Source organism: Vitis vinifera, chromosome 8, assembly GCF_030704535.1.
Source record: "Vitis vinifera cultivar Pinot Noir 40024 chromosome 8, ASM3070453v1".
NCBI lineage: Eukaryota > Viridiplantae > Streptophyta > Magnoliopsida > Vitales > Vitaceae > Vitis > Vitis vinifera.
This window is the reverse complement of record NC_081812.1, coordinates 3,252,419-3,271,893: the sequence shown is the minus strand read 5'-3', so window position 1 is coordinate 3,271,893 and position 19,475 is coordinate 3,252,419. Positions and strand designations below refer to the sequence as shown.

The window sequence follows — 19,475 nt, the reverse complement described above, 5'->3', positions numbered from 1 at the left end:
TTATACATAATACATAATAGTGTTATATGCTTATTACATTATACATTGTCTCCTTTTAAAAGATGGTTGCAAGTGGGTCAACTGAAAGTATTGATCGAAGCATATTATGGAAGAAAGCAAGAGAAAAAAAAAATGGCACCTTTGATGAAGTGGTCATACCAGTGATTGAAAAAATAGTAAGTGGATATTTTCAACCTCAATTTCATTTATTTATAATAGCTAATTTATGATAACAAATTTATAATTAAACTTCATAATTAACATTTTTTTTAAGGATAAGCTGTTGAAAGAGTCTCAAGAGAATGGTAGGAGTGTCAATGGGAGTAATGATATACTTGTAGAAGCATTGGGTACTCCTAAGTATAGTGGTCGAGTTAGAGCCAAAGGGAAGCACCACACACCTTGTCAATATTTTAATAGTGCTATAGATCATGCTGTTAGGGATTTTATAGCAGCATCTAAAGAAAAACAAAGAAACTTTTAGGCAAAAGTGCTAGCAAAACTGTTTCAAGTGGGAGCAGTCACTCCCCAATCTGATGTTAGCAATTCGATCATGAAACAAAAACAGTTTCTCCTACCAGAAGTAGTGGATAAGCCAATCCGTAGAGGTGAAAATGCAGGTCCACTAGTGCCAATAGAACCAAAGAACAAGGTATTTATCTAGTTAATTTGGTGATAATGTTTGTTGTAATAGGAGACATAATTTAGGTAAATTTTGTTGTTTGAATTTAATTTAATTGTTGGCGGAAAATATATGGTTTTTTTTTATGTAGTGCAATATAAGAAAATAAAAAAGTTGTAAAATTTTTTTTTTAGCATTTTGGGCATTTACAAAATAGATAATATAATTTTGTTGTCTACATAATTAGATCATATGGGATTTTTATTTCATATATTATGAAACTTTTTAATATTCAATAATTATTTTGATAGATATGCATTACTAACCTCTTTTATTTTAAGAATAGCTATTCTTTATATAAACACATAATAATTCGCATGCCTCCATTCAATTTTTCCAATGTGATCTAAAATTACTTCATATCTCACATTTTTGCTTGTACCTTATAGATGGCTTTCAATATTCACCAATGTTAATTTGAATATGTAGACTTGAAAGAATGAAATAGAGAATATTGACTCATATCTAATAATATAACTTCATTTTGTAGGTTAGAAAATGTGAGTTGGCTATGGAGACCAAGGAAAATATAGTGGCCGATGGCACAATTACACTTGAATGTGGTCCCAACTATCTAGTAGTTGTTGATGCTTCTTATGATTCAAGTGCACCCCTTCCCATTCCTATTCCTGGACAAACTACTACTGTTGGGGATGCAATTGGTTACCAAGTTTTGTGGCCAGCTCATTTAGTAATCATTCATACTCTTATCTCGGTGAGTAAATTTAATTACCAAGCTTTATGATAACCTTAAATTTTATTTTATTTTTCATTTTTTTGTATATTCAACTAGTTGATTTGATTTGTATCATGGTTCTTAATTGTATAGACATCCAAGAAAGGAAAGAAACAAAAATAAAATGAAGTTGAAGTCAAATCTAAGGGTGAGAAAGCACAAGATATCAAGAATTTTTAGGCATTGGTTGGCCTCATGCTGAGTACCTCAAGAGTACATCCTATTGACTTCCCAGATGATGTTTTTGGTGAGAGTTTCAAGACCTTCCTAATGAAAGAAGATATGGACATGATTATATCATCAAAAGAAGTGTCATCCAATTGTATCTTATACTACATCTAGTGAGGGATTTTATAATTTTTTTAATTACTCTTCACATTTTTTTTAGGTAAAAGGTTATTTGCTAATGACCTATAATGATTGTTGATAACTTATTATGCGGGATTTAATTAGGCACCTGCATAGAAAGTTGATTGATGGAAAGCAGGTTGAACAATATGTTTTTGTCAATCCAGCATTGGTTTCAAAAGCTGGAATGGGAGAGGGAAGTAAAGAAAACAGGTCAAAGGTCATTGTGGATCGACTAAGGAATGCAAAACATGTTGAATATGTGTTTATTCCATACAATCCAGAGTAACCTTTTATCCCAAATCTCGATATAGTGTATATAAGTTAGTTTGTGATGTATTAATTTGTGGATATTATATTACAATTTTTTTCTTTTTTCTTTAGTTTCCACTAGGTCTTAGTGGCACTAGAGATGAAGAGAATGATTGCATATTACCTTAATCCAATGGCTTGTCAACCATGTGATGATCTTAGGGAGATAGTTAACATGTAAGTGTGTACTTCTCATATTTTAGTACAATGCATATTATCTATAGAACATCATTTCTTTTTTATAGGGCAATTAGAATCAACCCACCAGAAAAACAGAAAACATCAAAGAGAGAGTCGACTTGGGTGAAAGTGGTTGTAAGTACTTATTCCTTTAGATTAAAATATATTGTTTGACCACTTAATTCACTACACAAAATTATGAAATGGACGGTGATTAATATGATGATCATTTAGATACTAAAGAAGTAAGAACATCATGTTATGTTTGTTGTAATTGTTGATACTTTTGTCATAGTGTCCTAGACAACGAGGTAGTGTGGAATGTGGGTATTACGTGATGAGATACATGAAAGAAATCATTGCTAATCCAAACCAACTAACATCAAAGGTTTGTATGCAATGCAATTCATATGGTTGGTCATTTTACTATAGCACTTGATTTTCCAATTCAACTTAGTGAAGATGTATGTTATTCCATTTCAGTTTAATGGGAGAAAAACATATAGTGAAATGGAAATTAATGAAGTTCGCTCAAATTGGGTTATGTTAATGACTCAATTAATCATTACTCTTGCTTGAAGGTACCTTATATGACCTATATTCTAATATAACTTCATATTATTCTAAAGATCTAGTGAATATTTTGTTAATGTTAATTTTATAATTTATTCTTAGTCATGATTTGTTAATATATATCTTGGTACTCCTAGTTGGAAGTGTCTTCAATATGGATCATCCAATGGTTGCTCTATTTTGATGGATGTGTAATTGGCAAATTGAGAGGTGAAGCCTAGTAGACATGGTAGGTGTCACACCCTTTGTGTATTTCCTGTATACATCCTTATTAGTTGGATTTGTAGAAATCCTAGTGTTGTAATGGTACGAAAATTCATGCATTTTCATACTCTTTTTAGTAAAGTCTTTAGTCTCATTACATGTGCATGCATTAGGAATATGTCTATCCTAAAAAAAACCATTTTAGATCCTTAAGATCACTTGCTATATAACTTTTTTTAATCTAAATTTGTAGAGGCATCCTCCTAAACTAATGGGCTTAAAGTTTAAAATATCTTATACTTATATTTTCTTTGACATTAAAAAAATAGGAAATTAGATTAAGACTTCTTACAAATAAGCCTAAGGAAAAAGAAAAAAAAAAAAAAAAAAAGCACCTCCTTTTTCCTAAATAGGCCTCCAAAGCCTCGTTGTCTAAAATAGGGTATCAACTTGAATAATAGCTCCTCAATCTAAATGCAATTCTAAGGAAAGAAACTAGTCATTTTGACATAATAGTTTTTTCCTCCACCAAGGCCCTTTTAAGTTTAGTCTGTTGATGACTGTTACAAAAATAAACCATTTGTCCATATCATGTAGTTTTTTGCTATATTTGGTGTTATTTTACTCTTTTAATCAATTAAGTATTGCCAATGTATTATTTTTCATGGATTCATAACATGTCAAGTCAAAATATCAATTTAATTATAATGTTTTACCTAAAATTAATTTTTCTTCATTCCTAGTTTCTTTATCTCAATTATTCTACTACCTTTGGCTACCAACCTTCTTTGAAATTAATGAGCTTATTGAATTTAATGTGTTAAAACTTTTAAGAATCTAATTTTGTTGCTAAATTGTTTATTGTATATTCTTCAAGTTGTACTGAAAGAAATAGGTCATTCTCTTAAGTACGTCACTACTACTCTTGCTTATCCAGACCTAAACATGTTCAATGACATGAAGGACTCCCTGGAATAGTTGAAAATTTTCATAAAAGAATATTGAGGTAAGATGCTTAGGTTATTGTTAGTTTTATGAATAAATTCCATGTTTACAAAATCATTTCATGTAAGTTTCATATTTAAGATGTATACTTAGGATAATAGATATCCTCACATGATTAGATGTTAATGTACCCATGCAAGCTAGCTCTTCTCTTGACATTATACTTCATACCAACTACATTAATTGGTTAAATAGATAGAACCAATAAATTGTAAATTTCATGTATAATAGATATTAACAGTAGGAAGAACATAGATATTTTAACCTATAATTTCAAAAAATTTCAGACTTATAGTTTTTTCCTTTTAATTCCTTACTTACTTCCTTTGCAAAACATCCAGTGTCTTGTAAGACCTATAAGAAGGATGAAAAGATGTTAATGGTTGAAGTTTCATATATAAGATATAAATCATACCAAAATAGTCACTAAGATCAAGACTTTTCTTTTTTTTGAGTTTTTTAAGAGTTACAGACATTTGTTTATACATATAATTGATGACTTGTAAAGGCCAATTGGGTAGAAGGGCTAAAAGACCATTATATAATGGAGATAGTTGATGAACAATGGGTCATTTAGCTAATTGTAATTCATAGTAATGCCTAATTAGGGAAGAAGGCAACCACATGGATATACCATCTTCATTGATGAAGGGAAACCACCTAACCTAGTTATTTAATTGGTTTAATTCTATCCATAATAAGTTAGTCTATGAAAATGATTAAGTGTATACATGCTTTAAATTTAAGACCTACTTGGACTTATGGCAAGACCCAATATGTTGATAGCGTATTTTGATAATCATAGGTGGAAGTCATCATCCATTCATGGTTACAACATGAATGATAACATCAGTTGAAAAAAATTAATTATTACATTCAACCCAAGTTAGATATACTTAGAACATATTTTGATAACCATGGGTGCAAGTCATCATTCACTCATGATTACAATATGAATGATAATATGAGTTCGACAAAATTAATTATTGCATTCAACCCAAGTTAGACAAAATCAAATATTACATTTGGGAAAACACTAGAAAGTGGTTTATTGATTGCTTTCTTAAACACATAACAAGAGTTCAAGGAATATTTAGAAATTTGGTGTAACAAAATTATTAGGGTTTGTTTAGTTCTTCCAACATGTTAAAATTTATTGCAGTGGAAGAAATATATCTTGGAAATTTAAAAAATTGATATATACACATTTCATTTATAGAGTTGTTTTTTTTATTTTACTATTTGTCAATATTAATTATATGTAACCTCTCAATTATTTTTGCAGGTTGAGCATCTAGAACGTGACTTGTAACCATCCTTATGCATTTTGAAGAAAGATGATGTAGAACTAGATGCAACAAAAGACTATGAACAACTCAAAGTTGAAAAAGAAGTTGTAAATTTTTTAGTTTTTTGAACAATTGCAACTAAATTTAATGTTAAGCAAATTCATATTTAATTATGTCTGTTTATTAGTAAATTTTAATAGTGAAAGAGAAACACCACAATTAGTACTTTTTCTCTTAGGACTTTCTTAAATTAACTTTTTATTACTCATTCATTGTTTGTGAAAAATTATAAAACAGGGCATAATTAGGACTTTTATGGGTTATTAAAATTTCGAATGAGATAAGATGACACTTTTTTAAAGCGTGTCATGCTTTGTTCTCATAGGATAATAAAGGCAGAAGATGACACTTATTATGAGTGTCAACGTCACTTTAAAATATACAATGACGTTTTTCATAAGCATCAAGGTTGAGGATTTAAGAACATGATGCTTTTCTTGAGCGTCAAGGTTGAAAATTGCTATAAGATGACACTTATCATAAGCATCAAGGTTGAGGATTTAAGAACATGATGCTTTTTTTGAGCGTCAAGGTTGAAAAATGCTATAAGATGACACTTATCATGAGTCTCGATGTTGCTCCTACCTATACAATGACGCTTTATCGAGTGTCAATATTGAGATGAATGAAATTGCAGACCTACAATGACACTTATAGAGCGCCAAGGTTTAGAATAATGACGTTTTCTATGAGCGTCATGGTTAACCGCCAAAGAATATGGCGCTTTTGAAAAGCATCAACAATTGGAAATTCATAGGATGTCAGTCTAAGATATGATGCTTTTGGAAAGCGTCATCTTATATCTATCTTGATGCTTAAAAAACGTCATCTTTTTACATTTTCCTTGTAGTGTGGGCTTACAATAGGAGTTGACTATTGTGTATTGTGATCGACAAAGTGTCGTACATTTGACTAAAAATCAAATGTTCCATGAGAGGACCAAACATATTGATGTCATAATGCATTGTATTAGGGATGTGATTGCATAAGGTGCTATTGCAATGAAAAAAATCCCTACAATGGACAATCCTATAGATATGATGATTAAGGTGGTGTTTGATTTTTTTTTTTTTACTTAATTCTAAATAGAACTTTAATGCTTAATAGTGTTAAGTATTATATTGTTGTTTTTGTAATATTTTATTTCTATTAAGCATTCAAAAGTAAAGAAAAATCAACATGTTGTTTTTTCTATTTTAAAAAAGCCAAATATTTTGGCTTTTTCTATTCAGCAAAAATTTTATAATAAGTCATAAAAATGTAGAAAAACAAACAACTGAAAGTCTGAAAGCAAATTGTTTTTAACAAAAAGCTAAAAAAACAAACACCTTCTAAGTTTGTTTCTACAATTAAATTAAACATTACTTGGACTTAATTGGTGTTAGTAATATCTAAAGGCCCTTTTGGGGTGTGGAAATAAAGTAACATGGAAGAATTTTGAGTTTGTTTGAATCTTGGAAATTTAAGCCAAGGTGAAGATTGTTGGAAAGTGTTTCAAATTCTTTTTTTTTGAGTCAATTGAAAAGTTATTGATAGTTTCCTAATAAAAGCTATTCTTATAAGTGGGTTTCCTATTATTATAAACGAAATATCCTATTATGAGATCTTTTTTTAGGAAAAGACATCTTTGACAATTATACACTTAGTTTCCCATGTGGAATCTTTCTTTGTAATTAGGAAAAAAATATGGGAAGAGATTTTTACCAAAATAGCGAGTCTCTTTTTGGATATAAATTGGGACTTTGGGATTTGAGAACTCTAAGGTTATAATCTCTTTCAATAATAATGGAAGTTCTTTTTCATCTTCACTTGTCAATGTAGGCTTGAGACTGAACTAAATAAATTGTTATGTATTTTATTTTCATCCTTTTATTTTTTTCTTCCTATTATTATTCTTTATTGTCGTTTTTTAAGAACTTTTTTCCCTATCTGGTATAAGATGTTACAATCACTGGATGTACGAAACAAATAGACACCTCTTGCGGAACCAAATAAACTCCTGCATTAGAGTTGAAAATTGGCTTTTAAACCATTTTATTATTCCCCAAAACCCCCCACTTTAAGGTAATCTAAGGGTATGACAACCATTTCAAACCTCAAGTTCAGAGACTTAAAGTGGAAATGACTCAAAAAAGGCTCATTTTGTATCTATAAAAATAGATCTTAAAACTCTTAAAGGTTTCAAATTTTCAACTCTACATTCTTTGATCACTCTAATCTATGTGAAAAAAGATTGCTTTATAGAAAAGTCATGAAATCTATTTTATACCTAAAACTCTTAAATATGAAAAACTTTTCTACCATCTTCTAATTTTTTTCTTTATTTTTAAATTGTGCTTTTATCCCTGAAATTGAGTTTCGGGCATTACAAACCATTGATTTATCAATATTTAAAATTTCATAGTTACATTTTTTAAATTTGTCCCGATTAAAACCGCCTCTCGGAGGCATATTTTATGCTCCACCCTGCACAAGGGCTCAAGTTCGCGGCCGTAAGCTTTTCACCCAAAAACAAATCAGCTAGGATTTCTTTAAATATGTTAAAACTATATGAAATCAAATGATGTTGATGGTTGTCGGCGCCCCAGTGCAGGATATACAGACAAAGAAACTGACAATTTCCCCTTTTTTATCCCCCTAAAAATCTGAGGAAAGTCTTTGTTTTCATTAGTTTTTTTCTGGTGGGGTTTAGTCTAATGCATTGGTGTCTTTTTTTTTATTTGTATTTGGGCTGCCACACTTGATTATTATGATGGATTTTCAGTCGTATACCAAGTAGAATACTGACTTTCTGCCACCACATTCACCTGTGAAAATGACATGTTATCACTCTTCTTGGACTATTGTTTCAAGTATAATCACCAACGCCGAGGATGGCAGCAACTCATTTGGATTTTAAAAATGGTTTCTAGATTGCCTACATCAGGAGGGTTTGAACCATGCAGTTCTAGTATGCAACACAATGTCATGGGCTATATATATAATTTAGGACAAATTTGAATGCATGATTAATAACTTCAAAGCTAGCTATTAACGAAAAGAAGTCTATGAAATAATTGCATATCTGCATGATTAAGCAAAGTTGACAAATCCATTTGACTAGTCTAGAATGTTGTATTAAAATGAGAAAAATGTGATTCAATTCAAAGGCAAATCCATTCATTTTCGCTATCCATTTCCAGATCAATACACACCAAGGACGATGTTAAAGATTGGAGTTCATAAAATATGTTGGCTGCCATTCAAAAAACTTACAAGCCCATCCGGAGAAAATATATTGGTGATTTGCACTGCTGCAAGTCAAAGATGGCAACTTAAATTAGCTTGAAACTGGTATAAGTTGAATACATTTCTGGGAAGAAATTAAACCACAAGCATTACCCTCACTGCTACATTCTCTTCATCCTACTCATGGAGTTTCCCTCCTCTTCTACCCTCTTTGCCTTTCTTCTCTTTTCAATCATGTTGTTCAAGAAAGTGAGGAGGTCCAACGCCAACGACTCAATCATGTTGTTGCCACATGCACAACCTGGTCAGCACCCTACCTCATCGCCTGCTGAGAGAAATGGCCAAGAAATATGGGCCTCTAATGCATCTACAGCTTGGTGAGGTTTCTGTAAGTTGTTTACATGCTATATATATATATATATATATATATATGATTCCAATGAATTTGCAACATGAATCAAAACTGAAAAAGACTAAGAATAGTCTACTTACCTCCAGCCATCGGTTTCAAAAACTTGATTTCCAAACTCTGATCTCCCTTTGTTTAGATGGTGTTTCTGAAGATAAAAACAGCAGACGAGTTCAGGACCATTTTTCTTTTTAAAATCTTTATAACCGTGGGTTGCATCATACCACATTGTTCTTGCCACCACGTTGAGCAGTTGCTGGAATGTGCTCCTTAACCGCAACAGAAAAGAAATGGTGGAGGACGTGGTCAAAGTGCTGGACCACATCATGAAGTGAGAATGTGTGAACGTGTATTCAGCTTACATTCTCCCACTTGGTCCACATCTTTAACCTAATGTCCTAATTCAGTCCATCAATTGTCCCATTAAGTAACAAATACATGAATCATGGCGATAAGTCCTCTATTTAACGAGTATTACCTTCCATGTATTACAGTGTACTCATTTCTTAACATCATATTTTATGTGGCAATATTATTTAATGAATAAACCCTATGTTCATTCTTGGTCCAATGAAGTTGAATTTTCTCAAAATTAAATAAAAGTGCACATCAATATGAGAAAACATCATAATAAGAGTTTGTACAATAGAAACTACATAAGGGAACTAAGTCCTATGTTCACTACATGATCCTTGAATTTCAATGGTGGCATGCCCTTAGTAAAAGGATCAGCGATCATCAATTCAGTGCTAATGTGCTCAATAACTACTTTCTTTTCTTTAACACGTTCTCTTATGGCTAGATACTTAATGTCGATGTGTTTGCTTCGACTTCCACTTTTATTGTTCTTCGCCATAAAGACTGCAGCTAAATTGTCGCAATATATACTCAATGGCCTAGATATTGAATCCATAACTCTAAGCCCGGAAATGAAACTCTTAAGCCATACACCATGTGAAGTAGCCTCAAAACAAGATATGAACTCAGCTTCCATAGTAGAAGTAGCAGTCATGGTCTGCTTAACGCTCTTCCAAGATATAGCTCCATCGACCAATATAAAAATGTATCCAGATGTTGATTTACGTGAATCGACACAACCAGCAAAGTCTGAATCTGAGTAGCCAACAACCTCTAAATTACTTGTCTGTCTGAACATAAGCTTGTAATCTTTGGTTCCTTGAAGATATCTCATCACTTTCTTTGCAGCTTTCCAGTGGTCCTTACCCGGGTTACTCTAATATCGTCCTAACATTCCAACAGCAAATGTAATGTCAGGCCTTGTGCAGACCTGAGCATACATCAGACTTCCAACTGCAGAAGCATATGGAATGTTCTTCATTTGTTCCCTCTCAAGATCGTTTTTCGGGCATTGGTCCAGATTGAACCTATCACCCTGCACTATAGGAGAAACACTAGGTGAACAATTCTTCATCCGAAATCTCTTTAAAACTTTATTGATATAGGTCTCTTGAGACAAACCTAAGATACCTTGAAATCTGTCTCTATGGATCTTAATGCCAATGACATAAGATGTCTCACCCATATCCTTCATGTCGAAATTTTTAGAGAATAATTGTTTCATCTCATGAAGTAAACCCTTATCATTGGTTGCAAGTAAGATGTCATCCACGTATAAAACAAGAAAACAAACTTTACTCCCACTGACCTTAAGGTATATGCATTGATCCATAACATTTTCTTCAAAACCAAATGAAGAAATTATGTTATGGAATTTTAAATACCATTGGCGGGATGCTTGTTTTAAACCGTATATGGATTTATTAAGTTTACAAACCAATTTCTCACCATCACTAGAGGGGAATCCTTCAGGTTGTTTCATGTAAACCTCCTCCTCTAGCTCTCCATTAAGAAATGTTGTTTTCACATCCATTTGTTGCAATTCCAAATCAAAGTGGGCTACTAATGCCAATATAATGCGTAAGGAATCTTTCTTAGATACAGGAGAAAACGTTTTCGTGTAATCGATTCCTTCTTTCTGAGTGAACCCCTTTGCAACAAGTCTGGCCTTGTATCTCTCAATGTTGCCTAATGAGTCTTTCTTTGTCTTAAAAACCCATTTACAACCAATGGTTTTTACACCATTAGGCAACTCAACAAGGTCCCAAACATCGTTGCACTTCATGGAACTCATCTCATTCTTCATGGCATTGTACCACAATTCTGATTCTTTACAACTCATGGCTTGTGAAAAAAATTAGGGATCATTTTCGGCTCCTATATTGTAGTCACATTCCTGTAGATACACTACATAATCATTAGGAATTGCTGACCTCTTAGTTCGAGTAGACCTTCTTAAGGTTGCACCAATATCTTCTAAGGAAATATGAGGTTCAATTTGTTGTTCAGAAGTGTCAGGAAACTCCTGATCAACTTGATCTACTGGAATATTGTCAACAGCTTGTGGAACTTCAACGACTGGTTGAACTTCAGTGATTGTTCGTTCTACACCCGATTGTACTTGAGGGGTGTTATGAACAATAAACAATCTATCACTTGAAGTGGAAGGTTGAGACTTTGTATGATCAATATCAGAAACTATGTTTCTGAATTGATCGCTCCCACTGACCAAGTCATATTCAAGAAATTTAGCATTTCTCGATTCCACAATCCTAGTGTTGTGAGATGGACAGTAAAATCTGTACTCCTTAGACTTTTCAGCATATCCAATGAAATACCCACTAATAGTCCTTGGGTTCAGTTTCTTCTCCTGTGGATTATAAATTCTCACTTCAGACGAGCATCCCCAAATGCGCATATGTCGCAAACTCGGTTTCCAACCTTTCAATAACTCAAATGGCATCTTTGGGACAACCTTGGTTGGAACTCGGTTTAATATATACATTGCTATCTTAAGTGCTTCAGTCCACAAGAATTTAGGAAGTTTTGAGCTGTTAAGCATACTCCTCACCATGTCTAATAAAGTTCTGTTTCTTCTTTCTGCTACACCATTTTGGTCTGGAGAACCAGGCATGGTGTATTGGGCAACAATCCCATGTTCTTGAAGAAACTTTGCGAATGGCCCAGGTGATTGTCCATCTTCCAAGTATCTACCATAATATTCTCCACCTCTATCTGATCTCACGATCTTAATTTGTTTACCATATTGTTTTTCTACTTCTGCCTTGAAAACTTTAAAGGCTTCTAAAGTTTCATTTTTATTATGAAGTATGTAGAGATACATGTATCGTGAGAGATCATCTATTAAAGAGATTAAGTATTTCTGACCATGAGAGTCCATGTCAAGACTACATATATCAGTATGTATGATCTCTAGTATGGTAGAACTCCTAGTAGCACCTCTCTTTGACTTGTTGGTCTGCTTTCCCTTAATGCAGTCCACACAAGTCTCAAAGTCAATAAAATCTAGAGTACTAAGTACCCCATCATTCACCAATCTTTTGATTCTATCTATAGAGATATGACCTAATCTCCGATGCCACAATGTAGAGGAATCCTCATTAACAACACATCTTTTAATGCCAGTTTGGACATGTAATGAATTATGAGTGGTATCATTTTGTAAGAATATGCAATAAAGACCATCAGACAAAATACCATTCCCAACACAATCAGATTTATAAATCAAACTGAAAGATGTTTCTGAAAAATGAAAGGAATATCCAAACGGTACAAGTCTAGAAACTGAAATCAAGTTTCATGAAAAACTTGGTACATAAAAGGTCTTTTGCAATTCTAAAACAAAACCACTATTTAAAGTTAAATAACATGTCCCTATTGCTTCCACATGCGAGCCCATCTTGTTTCCGGATAAGATGAATTGCTCACTTGTCATTGGCTTCCTTAGGTTTTGCATACCCTGCAAGGAATTTGAAATGTGGATTGTAGATCCAGAATCAATCCACCATGTGTTGGTATTTACATTAACCATATTAGATTCATAACAAACAAATGAGGTAGGGTTACCTTTCTTCTCAAGCCATTTTTGAAATTCAGAAATTTCTTCTTCACGTGTCCTTTCTTTTTACAGAAAAAACATTTTTCGTCTTTCTTAATGTCATATTTGGGAGGAATTTGTTGCTTCCCTTTCTAACTAGCATGAGATTTTCCTTTCTTTTCTTTCCTTTGCGTCACCAGCATGACACTTTCTCCCTGTTCCATCAATAACCTTCTTTCCTCTTGAACACACATGGTCATCAATTCATTGATAGACCACTTATCCTTATGTGTGTTGTAAAAGATTTTGAAAAGTCCCTATTGAGACGGAAGAGTGTTAAAGATAAAGTGCACCAAGAAGGATTCAGACATTTCTACCTCGAGTTTCTTCAATTGAGCCACTATGTCCCTCATTTCCATGATGTGTTCGCATACACCTCTTATACCGGTGAGCTTCAGGGATGTGAACTTCATAATCAGGGTGCTTGCCAAGGCTTTGTCTGAAGTGACGAATTGCTCATCAATAGCCTTGAGCAATTCACGGACATTCTCATGTTGCTCGATCAAACCACGTATACCAGCACTAATTTTTGTCTTTATGTACATCACTCTGAGCCGATTAGATTTCTCCCAGCATTCGTACAATAGTATTTCTTCAAGTGTGCTGGTATTAGTGATCTTATGTGGTTTATCTTTCCTTATGGCATAGTCTATGTCCATGCACCCTAATTGAAGAAGAATTATCTCCTTCCATATCTTAAATTTATCTCCTCTAAGTTCGGGAACCTCACAACGAATATCAGATATGCTAGGTAAAATTGCACAAAAGGATTACAAGCTTATTAAAAAATTTTGAGGCTTTAATATAAATTCATGTTTTACCAATGTAGAACATGCTTAAAATTTAATCTAATTTTATTAAAAATTGCATGTGGGCTAAATCTTTAATTCAATCAAATTAATTATCTTTATGATAGACTTTATCAAACTATATTATTAAATTATGAAATTTATTACGAATATAGTTTGATATTTTCTGTCTATAATCTTTATGATAAACCTATTAAATTAATTCTTCCTAACTCCTATGGGTAAATTAGGAAAAATTAATTTTAATATTTTATCCTAATTAATTATATAAACATAATGAAAACCCTGTGGGGTAAAATCATCATATTTATATAATTAATTACAATTAATATCCATAATGCGATCCTTATTTACTTAATATATAATTTTTATATAATTAAGGATGTTGTGGCTATTCCTTAATTATTTAAAAAAATCATATGGTTTCACTAGACATTAAAACTATATGATATAATTTTAATATATCTAACTCAAATTCAGGCAATAATTGCATGCATTAAGAGATACAACTTTAATTTAGGCTACAAACATATAAAACAATATATAATTATTTATTTTGCATGTATAAAATTTACATGATAATTTAAAAAATAAATTAAAGGTTTCAGATTATGAATGAATGCCTAAATCCAAATAAAACACAATCAATTCCATGCCCAATAAAATTAAAATAAAAATTCAAATCGGGCCAAAGAGGGCCTAAACTGGCCCAATTTTAACCATCATTCAATGAACCAAAACTTAAAGCCCATAATTTTGTAAAATGGGCTATTGGCATGCATTGAGCTTAATGAGCCCAATAGCCTCTTATACCAAGGCCCAAATTTCCCATTTAATACATGGCCCGACACTTAATAGAACCCATTCTCTCTCTAGGTTCTAATTTACCGCCACCCTTGTGGATTGCTTCATCACCAGCTAACCATGGAGCCGCCTGCATCAAAGGCATAAAGAGCCTCACGGGTGTCTTCCGGCTACCAACATCACCAGCAAGTAAGTCGTCATTGGTGACTTCCAGCCGCTGCGAATAGCGCCTGAACAGCACTCCCAAAGGGCGCCTCTTGCCGGCGCGAAAAGATGCCTGAAACGGTGCTGGTATGGCGCCTAAAATGGACTGGTTACAGCCCCAGAAAATGGACTTTCAATGGTGCTGCATGTGGTGCCTGAATGAGGCTGGTATGGCGCCTGAAAATGGACTGGTTGCAGCCCCAAAAAATGGACTTTCAATGGTGCTACATGTGGTGCCTGAACGGGGCTGGTATGGCGCTTGAAATGGACTTGTTGCAACCCCAAAAAATGGACTTTCAATGGTGCTGCAAGTGGTGCCTGAACGGGGCTGGTATGGCGCCTGAAATGGCGCTAGTTGCAGCCCTAAAATGCACTCCCAATGGTGTCTCCAATGGCGCCTTAACAGCGCCGCTGAAGCTCCCGAAAATGGCTGCCTGTTGAACGCCTGTAATGGCTTTTTCTGAAAGAATTACGCCAACCCTTTGGATTGCCTCAAGCAACCATTGTTTAAATAATTTAGAGAGATCATAATAACAAGAATTTTCATTCAGAATTAATACAAAACAGAGGTAAGATTTAACGTGCTCTGATACCAAATGTAAGTTGTTTACATGCTATATATATATATGATTCCAATGAATTTGCAACATGAATCAAAACTGAAAAAGCCTAAGAATAGTCTACTTACCTCCAGCCATTGTAGTCGGTTTCAAAAACTTGATTTCCAAACTCTGATCTCCCTTTGTTTAGATGGTGTTTCTGAAGATAAAAACAACAGACGAGTTTAGGACCATTTTTCTTTTTAAAATCTTTATAACCGTGGCTTCCATCATACCACGTTGTTCTTGCCACCACGTTGAGCAGTTGCTGGAATGTGCTCCTTAACCGTAGCGGAAGAGAGATGGTGGAGGACGTGGTCAAAGTGCTGGACCACATCATGAAGTGAGAACGTGTGAACGTGTATTCAGCTTACAGTTTCCACCCTTGTGGTTTCATCCCCAGAAATTGCCAAAGAGTTTATGAAAACAGACGACGTCAGTTTTGCCCAAAGGCCTAATATATTGGTGACCAGCATCGTATCATATGGTTCTACTAACATTGGCTTTGCCCCGTACAGTGACTATTGGAGACAAGTACGAAAACTATGTGCCACTGAGCTTCTAAGCGCCAAGCGTGTTAAGTCCTTCCAATTGATCAGGGAAGAGGAAGTGTCAAATGTCATCAAAAGGATCGCTTCACATTCAGGATCCACAATCAATCTTAGCGAGGAGATATCTTCTGTGACGTTGCCATTATAGCAAGAGCGGCTTTTGGGAAAATATGCAAAGACCAAGATTCATTCATAGGGGCTGTGACAGAGATGGCAGAGCTGGCAACAGGTTTCTGCGCTGCAGATGTTTTCCCTTCTGTAAAATGAGTTGATCAAGTCACTGGAATAAGGAGTAAACTTGAGAAGCTGCATGAGAGGGTTGATAGAATACTTCAAAATATTGTTAAGGAGCACAAAGAGAGCATGACGACCAAGAGGGGCAAGTTAGAAGCAGAAGATCTTGTTGATACTTTCTTAAAGATTCAAGAGGATGGTGATCTTAAATTTCCCTTAACTGAAAACAACGTCAAAGCAGTCATATTGGTTAGTACTTTTAACTTTTGTTCTATCACAATATCATTTAATCCCAAAAATCTAATCCATTATAAAAAATCATAAGGAAAGAAGAAAATACTTCATCCACTTAGGCAATAAAATAGAAATATTTCTGATCATAATGAAAATCAGGAATAGATTTACTTCAAGTGCAATTAAAAAGCAAAAACTGATTCTCTAAAGAGACCATCAATGGTGGAATAATCAAGCTCATTAATCCTCTTTCAGGACATGTTCAGTGGTTGCAGGCGAGACTTCATCAACAGTTGGAGAGTGGGCAATGACTGAACTGATAAGACACCCCAGAGTGATGGAAAAGGCACAAGAGTAAGGCGGGAATTTGCTGGAAAAGGGACTGTGGAAGAATCCGGCATTCATGAATTAAAATTCATAAAAGCAGTAGTCAAGGAAACCTTGAGGCTACACCCTCCTGCTCCTTTGTTGCTTCCAAGGGAATGTAGGGAGAGGTGCGAGATTAATGGATATGAGATACCTGTGAAGACTAGAGTCATTGATAATGCCTGAGCCATTGGCCGAGATCCTGATTCTTGGACCGAACCTGAGAGATTTAATCCAGAGAGATTCCTTGACAGTTGGCTTGATTACAAGGGTACTGACTTTGAATTTATCCCGTTTGGTGCTGGAAGGAGGATGTGTCCGGACATGTCCTTCGCTATACCTAGCGTTGAGCTATCATTGGCAAATTTTATTTACCATTTTGATTGGAAACTCCCCACTGGAATCAAGCCAGAGGATCTCGACATGACTGAGATAATCAGCTTATCAGTTAGAAGGAAACAAAATCTGCACTTAATTCCCATTCCTTATAATCCATTTCCTGCAGAGTAAGACCACGTGAGGGGAAGCATTGGATAGATGCACTTGTTGTATTATGAATAAATTGTCCAACTATTGTCTTGATGAACTAAAAGCCGGTCACGTCATGATTAAACATGTTCCTTCTTTTGACCAAAAAAATCTAAATCTACCTTCCTTTTTAAAATATTAGTGTTTCATTCAACATTAGCATGCACTTCTTATTTCTCATTTCATAACTATTAACCAAAACCAACAAGCAAAAAACTAAAGAAAAATACAAAGTTTTAACGTTGTTTAATCATCTATGTGACCCCTACATCCATAAAGGGCATCAGTACTCAACAATCCATTAATCAAAAGAAAATAAGGGTTACAATGATGAAATTCTCAAAAGCTCCTCTCAATGACGGTCACATTCTCTAAAAAAAACCTAAATCATAATATAGTGTTAAATATATGACAGGGGCAAACTCATCATTCAATCCCGACATCTCGAATAAAATATAACAAAACTAATTTAGGTTTCACAACCAACAACACCAATATCCATCCTGTAAAAAGGACTCTTACTAACTATAGTTTAACTTTATTATTACATTTAATTTTATGATTACAACCACATTTGACTGCTATGGCTTTAACCTTGAAATTAAAATTATAATCAATAAATGTGATTTTGACAAGACAAAAGAAATAAAAGAAAAAGGTAATACATAAATATTGATACGGTAAGAAACAAATATTTTTAAAAGAGATTTTGATTTTAAAAAAGAATTAAAAAAAACTACTTTTATTGCAAACTCAACTGGGTTTGATTAACAAATCCTTCAATGCAATCCAATTGGAGCATTTAGATTAGCTTGGACATAAGCCTAATTCAACTCCCTTACGATAAGGAAAAAATGCGAACCAATTGCTTGATAGGAATTATATATAAATAATATCCCAAATAAATAATATATTTGTGGAGTAATTTTCTCACATGTTTGTTAGACATTAAATTTTTTAGTGGAATAAATTATTATTAAATTATTTTTTTAAAAGATGTGGTTCCTCAATTTGATAAAATTTTCGTGACATTTGTGTATACAGTTTGCTCCAAAATTAACAGCTTTTCAAATTAAGAATATTTTTATATTTATTTTCCTCTAAGAAAAAATTACCATCTTGTGACGTAGTCAGACCAAGGCTCTAAAAAGGGTTCCATCTGATATTGGGAAGACAAAGAATCCAATACAAAGCTTTTAGTAAGTTAGCATGGATTGCACTGCAATAATAGAATATTAAACTCTTTGAATACAAAGCTTACAGTAAGTGAGCATCATCAGGTGTTTTGAAAGGCAAAGGGATCCGGAGACCGGCAAAATGTACCTAAAATCCACATATGATATGACCAAAATAAACCTTGGGAGTCAAGTTAGAATTCCCATCTGATGATCAAGTTAGAATTCCCTAAGGAAAATAAGATCCAACCTTTTTTGTTTTTCATTTGGTACTGAGTCATTGATATAGCTTAATAACTAGCGTTTGGCTCTCATGTGGAGAGGAAGGGAAAATTCGGGGACAGCTGCCCTATTCCAGGTATTCTTTGTGAACTTGGAATGCTCGTCAATGCTATCACTGTCCGTATACTTACCTGCATGGATGCTCATCCCCAAGGTCCTGTATTGGGGAGAGACCTACGTCCAAATCACTTAAGTGAGATGGGGTTGCCTCTGCTTAGCACTCCATCTTCAAGACTACTCCTTGGTTGCCCCTTTTTTCGGGTTCCTGAAATTTTGACCAACACTAAGAGTAGGAAAAATGTTAGAGACGATTTGCTTCTGGGTAGTCCTAAAGCTAATAATGCTCATAAGGTTGACATAACTTGTATAATTGATATTGAGGACATGAAATATGAGAGATATTAATACCCTTATCCATTGTCATGTCAAATGACACATAAAACGGTGACTGGGTGCAGAAATGGCTATATGTTCTCCCAAAAATGGCAGCCAAATACGACCTAAAACATATTATTGCTAAACACACCATTGATGAAAAGGAAGTCTAACGCTCTCCATAAGCCTTGAACCCATTGAACAGGAAGGGAATAGCCGTAGAGGAGATAAACCAACGAATCTTATCAAGACTCTTAATCTCCGATGTGAGAAATGTAGGGTTGTTAGGTGATTTTTGGTTTGTGAGAGCAT

General features: G+C 33.9%; 3 long non-coding RNA genes and 1 pseudogene across 3 annotated transcripts; all 4 read left to right on the top strand.

The window, feature by feature from the left end:
* Positions 1-558: 558 nt before the first annotated feature.
* Positions 559-1,796, top strand: LOC109122974 (uncharacterized). Its single transcript, XR_002030591.2, has 3 exons — positions 559-652; positions 1,173-1,397; positions 1,512-1,796. It is a non-coding gene; the product is annotated as an uncharacterized LOC109122974 (long non-coding RNA).
* An 8-nt stretch (positions 1,797-1,804) lies between these two features.
* On the top strand, positions 1,805-2,304 carry LOC132254218 (uncharacterized). The gene is made up of 2 exons (XR_009466490.1): positions 1,805-2,051; positions 2,151-2,304. It is a non-coding gene; the product is annotated as an uncharacterized LOC132254218 (long non-coding RNA).
* A 1,613-nt stretch (positions 2,305-3,917) lies between these two features.
* LOC132254217 (uncharacterized) lies at positions 3,918-5,502 on the top strand. Its single transcript, XR_009466489.1, has 2 exons — positions 3,918-4,041; positions 5,326-5,502. It is a non-coding gene; the product is annotated as an uncharacterized LOC132254217 (long non-coding RNA).
* A 3,298-nt stretch (positions 5,503-8,800) lies between these two features.
* Positions 8,801-17,313, top strand: LOC100261559 (desmethyl-deoxy-podophyllotoxin synthase-like; annotated as a pseudogene).
* The last annotated feature ends 2,162 nt before the right edge of the window (positions 17,314-19,475 follow it).